The following is a 19973-nucleotide window of genomic DNA, read 5'->3' on the forward strand; positions in this document are numbered from 1 at the left end:
AGTAGAGGTAGCCAGTAGGATGCAGAGTAATGGATTGGAGTGAGTGTCAGAGGGTGAAGAGGAGAATGCAGGTTCGTTAACAAAGAATATTTATAGTAATTCATTGAACCCGTAAGTGACAGCATACTACTTTTGTAGTATTGAAATATTCGGCAGTATTTCAGAATATTTGATTGTTGTATGTTACTGAACAAAGTAGAAGTATGTGTTTCATTAGTTCTGCACCATCAGTGGTATTTGTAAACACTGTAATGTTTGCTTGTGTCTCTTAGCATGAATAGTTGTAATGTGAATGAGTAGTTTCACTGTGCTTCAGTATCAAGTATTTGGAATGGATGTATGTTCAGGATGCAGTTCATAAGAGCATTTGGTAAACCACTGGTTTTATTGTACTGAAACAGTGACTTGCATGTGGTGACAAATTTCAATTCAGTGTGGTTGCTTGGTGATGTGGTTTGCTGTATGAGGTTGTCAGACATGCTATGCTAATGTCCTTCACTGGCATGAGAGGTATGATACACTTGCATTATGGATGTATTAATTTTTCTTGCTTTATTGCTGAATTATAAAAGCTGAAATAACAATGTTCTTTTGTGCTATTATAGGTGACCATTTGTATTCGTCACAGTTTTTTTATTTTCATAGGAATTAGTTGTGAGTGTAATGGATTGCTATTTTGCGACATACATGTTGGAAGGAGCAGGAGCAACTGCAAATTTATGAGAAGTTACCAAAAAAATGTGGTAGAGGAAAGTAGTTGGAACAGCAGCAGCAAAATGATAGTAGGTGTTTGAAATGACCAGAAGGGGACTGAGTAGTTATTGAGTGAGAGTGAGTAGCTGTTGAGTTCCATTGTTTTGCTACGTGTGTCTTGTGACTAGGAGAATGTTTTCCCATGTTGTATGTATAATTTATTGCTTTCAATTGCATGTAATTTGTGACTTATAGTGATGCGAGATATGGCAGATGTAGCAGAAAAGTTAGTCATGTTATGACACTCCATCAAGTGCAGCTCTGTTGTGATTTGTTTGTCAAGTGGTATGAGGAGGGTTTGTTTCAGGACAAATGTGCAGAGGAAAGAGGACTATTGCTGTTGGAGCCATGATGATGTGTGTAAGGTATTGGTTGCAATAGGTGTCATGGAGAATTAATATATTTCGTTGGTTGAAATTTATATTATGTTTAGCTGAAAGTACTTCGTATTTCCTTACGGTTTTAAGTATAGTGAGTGTATTTTATCTGTAGTCCGATCCACGAATGATGCCAGTTCATACAGCTTGAGATGTGGACGGAGATTTCACCATTGCCAGTTCCAGCCAATAGTTGTAAGTGCATACATGTGCGCTGCAATTAAAAAAAAATGTGTACTCTGCAAATGTCTTTCACTTGCTTGTGCAGAATTTGTTGCTTACCACCACAATCAGCCATGACGATTCACAACAAGTGGAATAAAAGTTCACTGAATAACTCACTATGATTGTGTTTAATGCTTTCACTTGCTATGACGTACATAGCAGTGTGCTGAAAACACTACTGAATGCTCATTGGTTGGTGGAGTATGCGTGACGTAAATGCGCAAAACAAGCCTAAACTCAATCACCATTGTTCATGTCTTCAGGAATAATATTAGTGCATGCATGATTTACATTACTCCATAGTGTTGTGCTGTGAAATGTAGGTAGGTTATAGGATTGGAGTGAGTGTTGGAGTGAGGAGAGGAGAGATGTAGAATGGTTAACACAGAATATTTGTAGTGATCCATTGAATGCAAAGCATGAATGGGTGAAACTTTTTAAGCAAACACTTATTGTATTTGGCTATGTGTGAAGTAAAGCTTTTTTTGTGTGACACTGATTGAAACATGAAGTAGTGCATTAATTGCTCATTGCATGAGTATTGTATGCATGATTTGCTGAATAATTTGTTGACATCCGTGCTAAGAGACAACGTGTTAATGTATGAAAAGTCTGTTGGATGTATGTATCACTAAGGCCTAAACTTGACATCACTTTGTCAAATGCATTGCATGAAAGTGATTAAGTGTCAATGAAGTGGTGGTGTGAAATGGACTACTATGATTAATAGGTTTGTAGATATAGTATGAGAGTCTCGATGATTGGTTTATCTTGCGATTGTGTTTCGACTGTGCTTTCTGTATAACTTGCAAGTGCATAATCGTTTGGATGTTTCAGGTACTACTAACATAACAGCAACTTATAGGCAATACTCAGAAGTGTTTTAATGTGTGTGTAGTGTTTACTTTACAGGTATCAGTGATGTGGATTTGTGTGTACGAAGGGCAAGTCTGCCATACTTTGTAGACATCATTTTTGTGCAATGTGTGCTTTGTCAAATGTACTGGTTTTTAATGTGATCTGAAACGAATATTGTATGTGGTACCATTTGGCAATTGTTTCACAAGTTTGTACACACTTATGGGCATGAAGTGATGATGAAGTTCCTGAAGACTTATTTCTCAAGTGTTAGAGGTGACCTGAGCAAATGTAAATATATCAACGGATGCAAGTTGTAGCAGCTAGGACAAAGAATTATCTGAAGCATTAATGAAGTAAGGAAGAATGTCACAAGAATTCCATAATTGGAATAAAATAGTAACTGCTGTGTCTGTAATGTGTAAATATTGGTAGAAACAGTAAGTAATTTTTATATTGTGGGAATTGCTATAGTGCGAAGCAGGCATGTTACGCTAAGTTTTCCAACAGAAATGGGCATGCTTATTCTGTAGTAACATTAAATGTATTTCTGTATTCGAGAGCATTTGTTAGACTTACAGAAGGTGTGTGTTATTTTACAGAGTAGAGATAATGTATTTCGTCAGTTTCGCACATCAGTGGTATCAGCTAATACTGTAATATTTCTTGTGCCTCTTAGGATCAATAGTCATAATGTGAATGATGAGATTCACTGTGATTAAGTTCGAAGCATATGGAAAAGATGTATGTTCAGGATTCAGTTGATCACAGTATTGGTGCTTTGGTTACACTGGAACAGTGCCTCCCATGTGGTGGCATAAATTTCATTTGAGCATAGTTGCTTGGTTCCATGGTTTGTTGTATGAGGTTCAGTCAGACATGCTATGTTAATGCTTATCATCAGCATGAGAGGTATGATTCACTTGCATTATGGATTGCTTAATTTTTGTTTCATTATTGCTGAATGGTTAGCACTTGGAATGACAGTGTTCTTTTACGCTGTTGCATATTACCCTCTTGTATGCGTCACTCTGTATTAATTTGTTTTCAGGGGAAATGGTTGTGGCTATAAAGGAGGCTGTATTACAATGTGCATGTCGGAAGCAGCAGGAACGACTGTAAATGTTCAGGAAGTTAACAGAAAACATACATTTAGGAAAGGATAGTTCAACCAGCAGTGACTAAATTCCATAATCTCCCATGGAAAGATGCTTCATAAGCAATAGGAAGACACAGGTAACCAAAAACAAGAGCTTATTAAGACCACAGTGGAAAGAGTTAATAACAATGGCAAAACTCTTCTCAGTAAAAGTAGGACAATTTTTCTGTCACTAACAGGCATTTGTGTGGTACTCACAATGAATAAACGTAGGGGAACATGAAGACAGTAAGATATGAAGACAATGTGACTGATTATTTCTAATGACAGTGGTGGGGCATTCTTCATAGTTGCCGACAGGTACGTCTTGGGATATTGGAGGGAAGTCATAGATCCCACTGTAGAGTCTTCTGAACACACTCTGGATGATGGGTTGCTAAGAGCTGCCGCATGAATTGGTACAGAGCTTCAGTGGTGTGAAATCCTAACCTGTTGGCTTGTACCACCCTATATACCTGGAACGGGCAGGAATTCAGGCTGATCCAGATTTACACATGTGGCACCACAGAGAAATAAATCCCTGACATGGAGGACCTCATGTGGTGCTTGTCCTGCAGTTAGTTGTCCTTGTTGTTATTGATGCAGTTCAAGGAGGTAACACCTTTTGCATGTGCAACCCTGTGATGCTTCAGTGTGTGAGGTGTTGCCAATCCGTTAAGGTGAACATAGGGTAAATGGCAAATATGGTATCTTGTGTTTGAAGTGACTAGATTGCCAGTATGCTGCTGAGTGAGGATGAGCAACTGTCAAAGAATTTGGTTAGTTTACTGCTGTGTCTTCCATGACTAGGAGAAAGTTTACCTATGTGGTATGTATAACTTATTGCATCGCATGTAATTTCTGCCTTACAGTGATTAAGAGATATTGCAGGTGAAGCAGAGAAAAAGTTAGTCATGTTATGACACTGTCAAGTGCAACTCTGTTATGATATGTTTCAGGGAAATGGCATGAGGAAATTGGTTGTGATTACTGTTGATTAAAGCAAAATAATTCTATCTCTGCTAAGTTATTGTGATGGTTTTTCAAGAGACAGCATCCTGTTCTTGTGGTTGGAAGTGGCGTAGTTTGTTTCAGGAAAAATGTGTGTGCAGAGGAAAGAGAATTTTAGGTGTTGGAGCCATGATGTTTTATGTAATGTATTCACTGGAACAGATGTCAACGAGAATTAATATTTATTGTTGAAATTTATGTAATGGTTAGTAGTAAATACTTTTGTATTCATGTATGGTTTTAATTACAATGAGTAAAATGTATGTTCTGTAACTTGGTTTTGTATCATTTTACAAATTCTACATGCTTATAAACATTTCTGCAAGAAATGCAAACTACCCGTCTGTGATTTGATTCAATGGATCATTGGAAATATTCTGTGGTAACCAACCTGCATCTTCTCTCTTCTAACTCCAACAGTCACTCCAACCCAAAACTACAGGGTGTGTGTGTGTGTGTGTGTGTGTGTGTGTGTGTGTGTGTGTGTGTGTGTGTGTGAAACATTCCACGTGGGAAAAATATATATTGGTATATGTGTGGATGGATATGTGTGTGTGTGTGTGCGCGCGAGTGTATACATGTCCTTTTTTCCCCCTAAGGTAAGTCTTTCCGCTCCCGGGATTGGAATGACTCCTTACCCTCTCCCTTAAAACCCACATCCTTTCGTCTTTCCCTCTCCTTCCCCTCTTTCCTGATGAGGCAACAGTTTGTTGCGAAAGCTTGAATTTTGTGTGTGTGTTTGTGTTTGTTTGTGTGTGTATCGACCTGCCAGCACTTTCGTTCGGTAAGTCACATCATCTTTGTTTTCCATTCGTAGTGTACTGTGTGAAATACATAGAAAGAAGGATCCTTTACTGTATGATTGTATGATAGCGGAACAAACACTGGTATTAGTTACTTCTGTAAAATATGTGGGAGTATGCGTGCGGAACAATTTGAAGTGGAATGATCATATAAAATTAATTGTTGGTAAGGCGGGTACCAGGTTGAGATTCTTTGGGAGAGTGCTTAGAAAATGTAGTCCATCAACAAAGGAGGTGGCTTACAAAACACTCGTTCGACCTATACTTGAGTATTGCTCATCAGTGTGGGATCCGTACCAGATCGGGTTGACGGAGGAGATAGAGAAGATCCAAAGAAGAGCGGCGCGTTTTGTCACAGGGTTATTTGGTAATTGTGATAGCGTTACGGAAATGTTTAATAAACTCAAGTGGCAGACTGCAAGAGAGGCGCTCTGCATCGCGGTGTAGCTTGCTCGCCAGGTTTCGAAAGGGTGTGTTTCTGGATGAGGTATCGAATATATTGCTTCCCCCTACTTATACCTCCCGAGGAGATCACGAATGTAAAATTAGAGAGATTAGAGCGCGCACGGAGGCTTTCAGACAGTCGTTCTTCCCGCGAACCATACGCAACTGGAACAGGAAAGGGAGGTAATGACAGTGGCACATAAAGTGCCCTCCGCCAAACACCGTTGGGTGGCTTGCGGAGTATAAATGTAGATTTAGATGTAGAAATACAGATATCCTGTAGTTTTTGGGTTGGAGTGAGGGTTGGTGGTAGAAGAGAAGAGATGCAGGTTGGTTAACACAGAATATTTCCAATGATCCATTGACTCAAATCACAGAACGGGTAGATTGCATTTCTTGCAGAAATGTTAATAAGCATGTAGAGTTTGTATATAGCAGGCAAAGCGTAAGTTTGTTTTCCAAACGTACTTTTATTGTATGGGCTGTGTGTAAAGCCAAGCTTTGTTCAGATTAATTGTGGCAGCACTTGTTGTTTGAGCAGTATACAGGGATGAATTAATATTAATTAAATCACTTTTGGTATCATTTCTGCCTGTTACATGTGGTTATTTGCAGTTAAGCTGTTTTATACTATGTTGCTTCAGTAATGTTACACAGTTGGGTTAGAAAAGTCAAGCTGTTTGTGCATATGAGATTGTAATTAACATAGTAACAGTTTGGCACAGAGACTATTGGGACCTATGTTTGCATCTTTTTGCATAATGGAGAGGAAAAGATGAGGTACCATATTAAGGGCTAAATGCACGAATATTGCATGGGTGATTAGCTGAATAATTCATTGAGTTCCTTGGTAAGAGACTGACATTGCTTCAGCAAAGGTTTTTGGCAGTATGTCAGAATAATCTGGTGGATGTACGTTTCAGTAAGGTCTAACCTTGATGTAACATTGTCAAATGCTACTATCCAAAATATGTCATTTCATTGCATGAAAATCTTTTAGTGTTGATGAATTCGTATTGTGAAATAGAATAGTTTCATGTAAGCGGTTTGTAGTTACAGCTTAAGAGTACTGGTCATTCATTTTTGTTGGGATTGTGCTTTAAGTGGCATTTCTGTACATGTATAACTTGAAAGTGTGCTGTTGGTTTGGTATGTGTCAGGTACTAGCAATATAGCAGCAGCTGAGAGCGAATGGTCACAATTATTTCAATGAGTAGAGTATTTGCTTTACTGATACCAATGTGTATGAAGAGCAAGTGTGGCATATTTTATAGAGAGACATACGGATGAGTACTGTGAATGAATCTGGTTGTTTTTAATGTGATCTGAGATGAATGTTGTATGCGCTACAATTTGGTGATCATTTCACAAGTTCATACCCACCTAGTGGACATGAAGTATTTATGTAATTACTGAAGCCTTGTTTCCCAAGAGTTAGATCCAACATGAGCAAATGTGAATATATTAACAGGTGCTATTTGTACCAGCTAGTATGAATAATTACTGATGTAAGGGAAAAAATGATACTGTAACCACTGGTGGAATAAAGTAGTAACTGGTATGTCTGCATTTTGTAAGTACTGGCAGAAACATTAAACAAATGCAATAGTGCAGTAATTGCTGTAGTCTGAAGCAGGCATGTGATGTAAAGTTGATGTGTTGGTGACTTTGCATTGGAGGGATAACTAGATGATATGCTAAAAGATATAATTCTCTTTCCCTGTTTGTATGACCAAATGCATTGGTATTTGCAGTTGTGACAGTCTCGCATGCTGTTGTTTCCTGGATTGCATTATAGTGTGTTGTTACCTGTGCAAACACCCTTATTTCTCTCTCTCTCTGTCTTCCAACAGAAATGGGCATGTTTATTGAGACACATACATAAACACAGGGCAGTCAGTTGACTTATTGACTGAGTAATCATTGATGATGCAAGAGGGCCTGAGGAAGATGGCTCACTGTGTGAAGGGTGTGGGGGTTTCTTTAAAGCCAGTTTCAAAATACTGGCAGTGTTGATAGTTGTAGTAGTTGTAGACTGTCTTTAGGTATTGATGCCCAAAGATTGTCATACTGCATGGATGGGATAAGAAATGTTGTAGGAGGGTCATAGGTGCAGGTGAATGGCATCATATCATAGTAGCATTAAATGTGTTTCTATATTTGGGAGTATTTGTTTGAGCTACAGAATAGAAGTATGTATTTAATTAGCTCTGCACCATCACTAGCATTGGCTAACGTTGTAATATTTCTTGTGTCTCTTAGGATAAACTGTGATCGTGTGAATGATGAGATTCACTGTGCTCTATTGTGAAGCTTATGGAAAGGATGTATGTTGAAGATTCAGTTGATCACAGAACATGTTAAGCCTCTGGTTTTTTTTACACTGAAACAGTTCCTCTCATGTGGTAGCATAAATTTGATTTGAGCATAGTTGCTGGGTTCCATGGTTTGTTGTAGGAGATTGTCAGACATGCTATGCTAATGTCCATCACTGGCATGAGAGGTATGATACACTTGCATTATGGATTGCTTAATTTTTCTTGTGTTATTGCTGATTGTTAGCAACTGAAATGATAATATTCTTGTATGATGTCATATATGACCATTTTGTATGGATGACACTGTATTCAATTATTTTCAGAGGAAGTGGTTGTGTTTACAGTTTAAGGATATGTTACTATATATGTATTGGAAGGAGCAGGAACAATTGCAAATATTTGAGGAGTTGTTAAAAAACTTGGGTTTAGAAGAGAAGAGTTGGAAGAGCTGCAGCAAAATGATAGTATGAATTTCGAAGAAATGGGAAGGGGGATTTAGCACGATGCCATTGGAAGAGGATGTGAAGCTGTCAAAGTGTTTGGTTAGTTTCCTGTTGTCATCTGTGACTTAAACACTTTGTACCCAGGCCATGTGTATAATATGGTGCATTGCATGTTAATATCATCCTGATAGTAATACCAGGTGTTGCAGACAAAACAGAAAAGTTTTTCATGTTATGACATTCTGTCAAGTGCAGCTTCATTGTTATTTCTTTCAGTGAAGGGTCATGAGGAAATTGAATGTGATTGCTGTTGAGTAAAGCAAAATGATTCTTTACCTGCTAAGATATACTGATGATCTTCCATTAGACAGTAACCAATTTTTTGTGGTTGGAAGTGGCGGAATAATGTAAATGATTTTAACATTGTGGAGCAAATAAAAATGGTGTGAAGAACAGAGTTCCAGTGTACAAAAAATCACAACAGAGGAATGGAAATTCAGTATTAACCTGACTATAGCAGATGTTGGAAGTGACCACCATTCTACTTTTTACACTTTTGGGTCCTTGTCAGCAAGTTGCTGAAGGCGGATCAAAGCTGGACTACTGGAATGTCTGCAATCTCATCAGAAATGTTCAGCTGCATTTCTTGAAGATTCTGAAGGTTGTTGTGATACACCTTAGACTTGATGACTCGCTACACAAAGTTATCGCCCACTGACAGAACAGGTGACATGGGTGGCCAGCTAGTTCTGTGACTAGACTGACCTCTGATAAGTAAGTGTGTGCCAAGGTTTGTCCAGCTCTATGGGCACTTACTGAGCACTTACCTCTGTCCTGTTGGAAGGAAGTATAGGTCATTTCTTCATCAGTTAATGCTGCCAAAAAAAAAAAAAAAAAAAAACACATTGAGACGTATCCAGTCATCACCACCACTTCTATTTTCTCCTCCCTGTATTTACCTATGGTTTTAGTTACAGTGAGTGTAAATTGTGTTACTTGATTTTGTCTAATGGTAGGTCGTGTATAATTGACAATACTCCATTCACAGTGTCATGCTACAAGGTAGAGGTAACCCTTAGGTTGCAGAGTAATGGATTGGAGTGAGTGTCGGAGGGTGAAGAGGAGGAGAGATGCAGGTTGGTTAACACAGAATATTTCTGGTAATCAACTGAATACAAATCAACGGGATTGGTTTGTCTGCAGTGTTAGTAGAAATGTTTGTAAACATGTAGAGTGTGTATATAGTAGGGACAGAGTATAATGTTGTTTGTAAAGCAGACATACATTGCATTTGGCTATATGTAAAGCATTGCTTTGTTAGGGTAATTGTAGCAGCACTTGTTGTTTCAGCAATGTATAGAGAAGAATTAATAGTAAATCAAACACTTTTGGTACCATTTCTGTCTGTTATATGTGGTTCTTTGCAGTTAAGCTGTTTTAGACTGTCTTAATTCAGAAATGTTGTGCAATTGAGTTAGAAAAGTAAAGCAGTTTGTGCATTTGAGATTTTAATTAACATAGGAACAGTTTGGCACAGAGTGCTATTGGGAGCTATGTCTGAATCTTTTTGCATGATGGAGAGGAAAAGATGATGTACCATAATAAGGGCTCAGTCCACGATTATTGCGTAGGTGATTTGGCAAATAGTTTGTTGTGGTCCAGATACGACATTGCTTATGCAAAGTTAGTGTCAGTGTGTTAATGTAAGAATAATCTGTTAGACGTGTATTTCAGTAAGCCTAAAGCTGGCGTAACATTGTCAAATGCTACCATCCAAAATGTATCATTACGTCGCATGAAAATGTTTTTTGTGTTGACAAATGTTTGTTGTGAAATGGAGTAATACCACGTAATTGGTTTGTAGCTATGGCGTAAGACTCTTGGTCATTGGTTTTTGTTGGGATGTTGGGATTGTGCTTCGAATGGCATTCCTGTATATGTATAACTCGAAAGTGTGCAGCTGGTTTGGCATGTGTCAGGTACTAACACCGTAGCAGTAGCAGAGAGCAAATGGTCAAAATTAATTTTATGAGTAGAGTATTTGATTTACAGATAGCAGTTTGTATGAAGGACAAGTGTGGTGTACTTTATAAAGAGCCATTTTGGTGGATGTGTACTTTGAGCAAAATTAATGGTTTTTAATGTGATCTGAGATGAATGAAGTATGTGCTACAATTTGGTGGTTGTTTCACAAGTTTGTGCCAACCTAATGTGATGTAATGTGATGTAATGTGATACATGTAATTACTGAAGTCTTGTTTCACAAGAGTTAGACCTGACCTATGCAAATGTGAAAATATCAGCTGGTGCTACTTTTAGCAGCTAGGACAAAGCGTATCCAAAGGATTAATGATATAAGGAAAAATGTCATCAGATTGTCATTGATAGAATATCGTAGTAACTGCTGTGTCTGTATTGTGTAAGTACTGATAGAAACAGTAAGTAACTTTTATAGTGTGCTAATTGCTCTAGTGTGAAGCAAGCATGTTTAGCTAGGTTGGTGTGTTGCTGACTCTGTGGTGGAGCAGTAAGTGGATGATGCCCTAAAAGATATAATTCCCTTTCACTGCTTGTGACAAGAGGTATTGGCATATGCAGTTGTGACTGTTGTATGCTGTTGTTTCATTGATTGCATTATAGTGTGGTGTCCTTGGTGCTAACACTTCTCTCTCTCTCTCTCTCTCTCTCTCTCTCTCTCTCTCTCTCTCTCTCTCTCGCTGGCGTACAACAAAAGTAGGCATGTTTCTTGTGACACATACATAGTCGTCAACAGAGGGCAGTCAGTTGACTTACTGAGTAATCATTGATGATGCATGAGGTCCTGAGGAAGATAGCTCATTGTGTGAAGGATGTGGTAGTTTCAAAATATTGGCAATGTGGACATAGATCATTAAGATACTGCATGGTTGAGAAAGTAAATGTTGCCATTCACATGCGACCCATCTGCATCACACTGTAGTAACATTAAATGTTTCTGTATTTGAGCGCATGTTTTAAGTTACAGAAAGTATTGTGTGTCATTTTACAAAGTAGAGGAATGTGGTTCATTAGTTCTGCGTGTCAGTAGCATCAGGATTTGAGCATAATTGCTTGGTTCTGTGGTTTGTTGTAGGAGGGTCAGTTATACATGCTATGCTAATGCCCATCATTGGCATGAGAGGTATGATACACTTGCATTATGGATAGCTTAATTTTTCTTGCTTTGTTGCCGAATTGTTTACAGTTGGAATGGCAGTGTTCTTTTATGCTGTCGTGTGTTACCCTCATGTATGAGTCACTATGCATCCATTTGTTTTCAGGGGAAGTGGTTGTGGCTATAGTGGGAGGCTATATTACAACATACGTGTCAGAAGGAGCAGAACAACTGCAAATATTTAAGAAGTTATCAGAAAACATACATTTAGAAAAGCATAGTTCGAACAGTAGTGACAAAATTGCTTAATCTCCTATGGAAAGATACTTCATAAGCAATAGGAAGGCACAAGTAACCAAAAATAAGGGTTTATTACGACCACAATAGATGGAATTAATAACAGAGGAAAAGCTGTCCTCTATAAAAATAATACAACTTTTTGGTCACTAATGAGTATGTGCCTGGAACTCACAGTAAATGAACGTAGTGTGAAGTGAAGATTATGCCACTGATAATCCCCAATGATGGAGGTGGGGCATTCGGCGTAGTCGGCTGACAGGTAAGTCTTGAGATATTGGTGGGAAGTCGTAAATCCCACTGCAGTGTCTCCAAATATACTCTGAATGGTGGGCTGCTAAGAGCTGGCAGGTGAATTGGTCCAGTTAGTTGTCTTTGTTGTGACCAACACAGTCTGAGGAGGCAACGCCTTGTGCATGTGCAACCCTGTGGTGCTTCAGTGTGTGAGGAGTTGCCAATCCATTTAGGTGAACATTGGGTAAGTGGCAAAAATGGTATTTTGTGTTTGAAGTGAATGGAAGTGGATTGCCAGGATGCTGCTGAATGAGGATGAGAAGCTGTCAAAGAATTTGGCTAGTTTGTTGCTGTGTCTTCCATGAATAGGAGAATGTTTACCCACATGGTATATATAACTTATTGCATTGAATGTGATTTCTGCCTTGTAGTGTTAAGAAATGTTGCAGATGAAGCAGAAAAGTTACGTCATGTTACGACACTCCGTCAAATGAGCTCTTTTATGATTGTTTCAGGGAAGTGGCATGGGGAAATTTATTGTGGTTACTGTTGATTAATGCAAAATTATTCTTTCTCTGCTAAGTTATTGTGGTGGTTTTTCATAAAGCAGCATCCAGTTTTTGTGGTTGGAGGTGGCAGAGTTCGTTTCAGAAAAAATGTGCAGAGGGAAAGGTGTCTGTAAGTGTTGGAGCCATGATGTTTTATGTAATGCATTTTTTGGAACAGATGCCACCGATAATTAATATATATTGTTGAAAATTATGTGATGTTTAGTAGTAGGTATTTTTGTTTTCACCTGTGGTTTGAATTACAGTGAGTGTAACATATTGTCGTGTAACTTGATTGTGTCTCAAATTACTGCATGTATAATATAAGAGTATATTACTTCCAGTCAGTGTCCTGCTGTGAAATAAAGATACCTTGTAGATTTGGATGCGAGTGAGTGTTGTAGGTAGAAGAGAGATACTGGTTGGTTAACGTAGAACACTTCTAATTATTAATTGAATCAAATCACAGAACAGGGAGGTTTCAGCACTTGCAGAAATGTTAGTAAGCAAGGTAGAGTTTGTATATACTCCCTAGTATAGTTGTGTAATTTTGTTTAAGAAACATACAGTTGTTGTGTTGGCCTATGTGTAAAGCAATGCTTTGTTCACGTTAATTGTGGTAGTACTAGTTGTTTGAGCTGTGTACAGGAATGAATTAATGTTAATTTAAGCTCTTTTGGTACCATTTATGCCTATACGTGTGGTTCTTTGCAGATAAGGTTTTAGTACTGTGTTACTTTAGTAATGTTATGCAATTGAGTTAGAAAAGTCAAGCTGTTTGTGCATGTGGGATTGTAATTAACATAGGTACAGTTTGGCACAGAGTACTATTGGGAGATACGTCTGCATCTTTTTGCATGATGGAGAGGAAAAGATGATGATCGACAACAAGGGCTCAGTGCACGAATATTGTGTGGGTTGTTTGTCAAGTAATTAATGTCCAGAGACGACATTACCTTTGTAAGGTGTGTTAATCTAAGAAGAATCTGTTGGGTGTATATTTCAGTAAGGCCTGAATGTGATGTAACATTGTCAAATGCTACTATCAAAAATACGTCATTACATTGCATGAAAATGTTTTTAGTGTTGACGAATTGGTGTTCTGAAGTGTAGTGGTACCATGTAACTGGGTTATAGCTACAGCATGAGGGACTTGGTCAATAGTTTTTGTTGGGATTGTACTGTGAGTGGCCTTTCTGTATACATGCAACTTCAAAGTGTTCAGTTGATTCAATATATGTCAGGTACTAACAACATAGCAGCTGAGAGCCATTGGTCAAAATTATTTTTATGAATAGAGTATTTGCATTACAGATAGCAGTGTGTGTGAAGGGCACGTGTGGCATACTTTTTATAAAGATTCATTCTTGCAGATGAGCGAATCTACTGTCTTGTAATGTGATCTGAGATGAATGTTGTATGTGGTACCATTTGACTATCATTTCACAATTTTCTACCTACCTAATTGACATGAAAGTGATTGATGTAATTACTGAAGTCTTCTTTCCCAATTGCTAAAACCAACCTAAGCCAATGTGAATATATCAGCAGGTGCTAATCATATCAGCTAGGACAGAGCATTATCTGAATCATTATTGATGTAAGGAAAAAGTCTTAAGGTAGTCATACGTGAAATGAACTAGTAACTTCTGTGTCTTCATTCTTCAAGTACTGGTAAAAACATTTAAGTAATTGCTATAGTGTGGTGATAACTATAGTGTCAAGCAGGCATGTGATACTAAGTTGATGACTTTGCATTGGTTACTTTGCATTGGTTACTTTGCATTGGTTACTTTGCATTTAAGGAATAACTAGATGATGTGCTAAAAGATATAATTCCATTTTGCTGTTTGTGTGACCAGAGACACTAGTACTTGTAGTTGTGATATTTTGTATGCTGTTGTTTCATGGCTTGCATTATAGTGGGATTGGTCTTTGTGCAAACACCTCTCTTTCTCTGTCTCACTGACATCCAACAGAAATGAGCATGTTTATTGAGACAGATACATAATCATTAGCAGAGGGCACCGAGTTGAATTATTGATTGAGTAATTATTGAAGATGCAAGTGGCCGGCCGCGGTGGTCTCGCGGTTCTAGGCGCGCAGTCAGGAACCGTGCGACTGCTACGGTCGCAGGTTCGAATCCTGCCTCGGGCATGGATGTGTGTGATGTCCTTAGGTTAGTTAGGTTTAAGTAGTTCTAAGTTCTAGGGGACTGATGACCACAGCAGTTGAGTCCCATAGTGCTCAGAGCCATTTTTGAAGATGCAAGTTGTATTGGAAAAGGTGGCTTGCTGTACGAAGGATGTGGATGGTCCACATGTAGTTGTTTTAAAATTTTGGTAAAGTAGTTAGTTTTTGTAGACTGCCTTTTGGCATTGATACCCAAAAATTAGTGACATATTGTGTAATTGAGGTAGGAAATACTGTAGAATGATCACAGCTGAGTGGCATTGTACTGATGCAGCATTGAAATCTTTGGCTGCATTTGAGAGTATTTGTTTGAGTTGCAGAAGTGTGTGTTGTTGAGTGGAGTAGAGGTATGTGTTCCATTTGTTCTGAACCATTAGTGGATTTAGCTAACACTATAATATTTCTTGAGCCTCTTAGAAAGAATAGTCGTAATGTAAATGATGTGATTCACTGTGCTTAAGTTTCAAGCATTTGGTAAAAATGTATGTTCAAGATTCATTTGCTCAGAGTATCACTTAAGCCTCTGGTCTTATTGCCCTGAAAAGGTGTCTTCCATGTGGTACCATAAATTTGATATGAGCATGCTTGCTTGGTTACATGGTTTGCTGTATGTTCAGACAGACATGCTATGCTTTGCTAATATACATCAGTGGCATGATAGGTATGATGCACTTACAATATGGTTAATTTTTCTTGCATTATTCCTGAATTGTTAGCAGCTGAAATAGCAGTGTTCTTTTATGGATTTGTGTATAACCCTTTAGTATGGGTCACACTGTACTCATTTATTTTTAGAGGAAATAACTGTGGTTATAATGGAAGGATAGGTTTTGAGGTACTTATTGTTAGGAGCAGGAGTAACTGCAAATATTAGAGTAGTTGTCAACAGACATACATCTAGAAGAGATTGAAAATACCGGTACAGTTTTAAGGTTCTTTCGTTTAACACACAACAGTTTTCAGGCTCTTATACGCTCATATTCAGGTATCTCTCTGAAAATATCAAGAGATGTGACATGTTTTAGAAGAGAATAGTTGGAACAGCTGTAGCAAAATGTTAAGAGTTTCAAATGATGGGAAGGGTATTGAGCAGGATGCGACTGGAGGAGGGTGCGAAGCTGTCAGAGAGTTTGATTAGTTTCCTGGTGTGTCATCTGTGATACTGAGAACTTGTAACCAGGTCGTGTGTATAATTTGTTGAACTGCATGTAATTTCATACTTACAGTGGCACTGGATGTTGCAGAGGAAGCAGAAAAGTTACTCATGTTATGACACTCCATCAGATGCAGCTCTGTTGCGATTTGTTTCAGTGGACTGGCATGAGGAAATTGTGGTTGCTGTTGATTAAAGCAAAACACCTCATTGTGTGCTAGGATGTAGTGATCGTTTTTCATTAGGCGGTATCCAGTTTTTTGTGTTTGTAAGTGGCAGTGTTTGTTTCTGCAGAAATGTGTATGCAGAGTAAAGAGGACTATTGCTGTTGCAGCCATAATATTGTATGTAATGCCTCTGTTGCATCAGGCTTAATGAAGAATTAATATATTTGCCTGAAATTGATATTTATGTGATAATGTAAATTATTTGTACAAGGTGGAGCAAATATAAAGTAGCCTGAAGAAGAGAGTTCCAGGGTACAAAGAATCGGAGCACAGGAATAGAAATCCAGTACTAACTTGACTATAGCAGATGTTCGAAGTGACAACCATTTAACTTTCTGCATCAAGCTTCTGCATCAAAGCTGGCCTGCTGGGATGGCTGCAGTCTCATCCAAAATATTCTGCTGCAGTTGTCGAAGACTATGAGGGTTGGTGTGATACACATTAAACTTCATAGCTCGCTACACCAAGTTATTGCAAACTGACAGATCAGGTGACATGGGTGGCCAGTTCTGTGACTAGACTGACCTCTGATAATATATATGTCAGGCATGAAGTTTGTGTAATAGTGCTCCAAGGTTTGTTGGGCTGTATGGGCATACACTCCATCCTGTTGGAAGAAAGTATAGGTCATTTACTTCACAGTTAATGGTGCCACAAATACACGTTGAATCGTATCCAATCATCATGGCCACTTTTATGTGCTCCGCTCTGTATTTACTTGTGGTTTTAATTACAGTGAGTGTAATATGTAGAGTGTGTTACTTGATTTTTGTCTATGGTAGATTATGTATAATGTATATTACTCCATTCATAGTGTCATGGTGTGAAGTAGAGGTAGCCCATAGGTTGCAGAGTAAGGGATTAGAGTGCGTGTAGGAGGAAGAATATTTCTAGTGATCCATTGAATGCGAATCATGTGATGTTATGTTTACAATGTTTGCACAAATGTTTGTAAGCATGTAAGAGATGTACATCACAGGGACAGATTGTAATATTGTTTAAAAAGCAGACATTTATTGTGTTTGGATGTGAGTAAAGCTACACTTTGTTCAGCTTAATTGTGGCAGCACTTGTTTGAGCAGTGTACACAGACGAATTAATATTATCTTGAGCATTTTGGTACCATTTCTGCATGTTACATGTGGTTTCTTGCAGTTATGTTGTTTCAGCCTGTGTTAATTTAGTAATGTTGTTCAGTTGGGTAAGAAATATCAAGCTGTCTGTGAATTTCAGAATGTGATTAACACAGGAAGAGTCTGGCGCAGAGTGTTTGAGCTATGCCTGCAACTTTTTGCCTGATGGAAAAGTAAAGATAATGTACCACATTAAGGGCTCGATGCATGAATATTGCATGGGTGATTCCTTGTATATTTTGTTGAGATACATTCTAAGAGATGGCATTGCTTTTGGATGATTAGTCCCGTATGTAAGAATGATGTGTTGGGTGTGTGTATCACTAAGGCCTAAACTTGATCCAACATTGTCAAATGCCCTTGCTGTTGTGAAACATAACAGTATCATATAATCAATTTGTAGCTACAGTGTGAGTCTCATTCATTGGTTTCTCTTTGGATTGTGTTTTGAGCATCCTTTTTCTATAAATATAACTTGCAAATTTGTGTAGTCTTTCTGATATGTGTCAGGTACAAATAACATATCAGCAGCTTAGAGGGAATGCTCCAAATTGTTTCAATGAGTATGTTACTTGCTTTATAATGTAAAATCCAGGATGAAAGTAACAATATTAGAGAAGTAAAGTTGCTACTCAGCATCTCCGCTATGTGGTGAGTAGCAGCTTTCCTTCTCTAATATTGTTACTTGCTTTACAGATATCAGCGAAGTGGATTTACCTGTATGAAGGGCAAGAGTGCCATGTTTTATAAGTGGTAATTTTTGCGGAATGTAGTAGTTTTTAATGTGATGTGAGACGAATGTTGCATGTGGCAGCATTCAGCAGTTGTTCAACAAATTTGTACCCATGTATCTGACATGAAGTGATGATGTAATTATCGAGTGCTTGTTTCCAAAATGTTAGAACTGACAAAAGCAAATGTGGATATATCAGCAGGTGCTTGTCTAATGAGCTAGGACAAGGCACAGGTAGCATTATTGATGTAAGGAAAAATGTCATCAGTCAGTTGACCTACTGATTGCATAATTGAGGATGCAAGACATATTGGAAAAGATATCTCACTGCATGAAAGATGTGGGTGATTTCTAGAAAGTAGTTTCGAAATGTTGGAGATGTGAATAGTTTCAATAGTTGCAGACTGCCTTTAGGCAGTGATGCCCAAAGATCAAATACGTACTTTCTAACTGAGGTAGGATATTTTGTAAGGAGGTCACAGTTCAGTGGCATTCTTCTGTTGATGCAGCATTGAAATGTATGGCTGTATTTTAGAGTATTTATTTGAGTTACTGAAGATGATGTGATGTGTCTTATTGAACAGGGTAGAGGTATGTGTTTCATTAGTTTTGCACCATCAGTGACTTTACATAACACTGTAATATTTCTTGTGCATTTTAGGATGATTAGTCATAATGTGAATACTGACATTCTGTGTGCTTCAGTTTACAGATTTTGGAAAGGATATATGTTCAGGACTCAGTTGTCACAACATTATTTAAGCCTCTGGGTTTATTGCACTGGCGTAGTGCCTTTCATGTGTTGGCATACATTTGATATGAGCATGCTTGCTTGGTTACACGGGTTGTTGTTTGAGGTTTTCTCAGGCATTCTGTGCTAATGTTCATCAGTGTCAGAGGTATGACGCACTTGCATTGTGGATATCTTAATTTGTTGCATTATTGTGAATTATTTTCAGCTAATATAAGTGTTCTTTTATGATATTATGTATGACCCTTTTGTATGGGGTCACTTTGTATTCGTTTATTTTCAGGGGCAATGGTTGTAGTTAAAATTTAAGGCTATATTATGATGTACATCTTGTAAGGAGCAGGAACTACTGCAAATATTTGAGAATTTATCAAAAAATGTACATTTAGAAAATAATAGTTGCAACAGCTGCAGTTAAATGATAGTGTGAGTTTGAAAAGATAGGGAGGGATGTGATAGGAGGAGGATGAGGGGCTGTCAAACAGTTTGGTTAATTTCCTGTTGTCTCATCTGAGATGTCAAGAATTTGTACTATTGCTGTTGGTGTCATTATGTTTTATGTAATGTATTGGATACAACAGGTGTCATGGAGAATAAATGTATTTGGTGAAGTTGAAATGTATGTCGTGTTTAGTAGTAAATATTTTGTATTTACCTATGGTTTTGATTGCAGTGGGTGTAACATCTAGATCATGTAACTTGATTTTGTCTAACATTAGTGCATGCATAAGGTTTATTACTTTCGTTCATAGTGTCATGCTTATAAATACAGGTAGCCTGTTGGTTGAAGAGTGTTGGCTTGGAGTGAGTGGAGAAAAGTAGTAGTGTAGGTTGGTTAAGACAGTATATTCCTAGTAATCCATTGAACACAAACTACGAATGTTTGCAGAAATGGTCGTAAGCATGTAGAGTTTGTATATACTAGACATGGAGTGTAATTTTACTTAAGAAGGCTGACATTGTGTTTGGCTATGTGTAAAACAATGCTTTGTTGAGGTTCATAGCAGCAGCACTAGTTCCTTGAGCAGTGTTACAAGGTTGAAGTAAAATTAATTAAATGGTTTTGGTACAATTTCTGCCTGTTCTATGTGGGCTTAGCAGTTAAGCTGTTTCAACCTGTCACTTTATTAATGTTGAGCAGTCAGTTTAGAAGTGTCAGGCCGTTTGTGCATATGAGAAGGTGATTAACATGAGAAAATTT

At 38.0% G+C, this 19973-nt stretch overlaps 1 long non-coding RNA gene across 1 annotated transcript in view; it reads left to right on the plus strand.

Moving 5' to 3' along the window:
- The first annotated feature begins 216 nt into the window (after positions 1-216).
- LOC126204443 (uncharacterized) overlaps positions 217-19973 on the plus strand; it is a 40754-nt gene continuing 20997 nt past the window's right edge. Inside the window, exons 1-3 of the long non-coding RNA XR_007540505.1 lie at positions 217-3125; positions 3265-3449; positions 7872-8112. This is a non-coding gene — a long non-coding RNA (uncharacterized LOC126204443). The remainder of the gene's footprint in view (positions 3126-3264; positions 3450-7871; positions 8113-19973) is intronic.

The sequence above is a fragment of the Schistocerca nitens genome, chromosome 9 (assembly GCF_023898315.1).
Source record: "Schistocerca nitens isolate TAMUIC-IGC-003100 chromosome 9, iqSchNite1.1, whole genome shotgun sequence".
Classification (NCBI taxonomy): Eukaryota; Metazoa; Arthropoda; class Insecta; order Orthoptera; family Acrididae; genus Schistocerca; species Schistocerca nitens.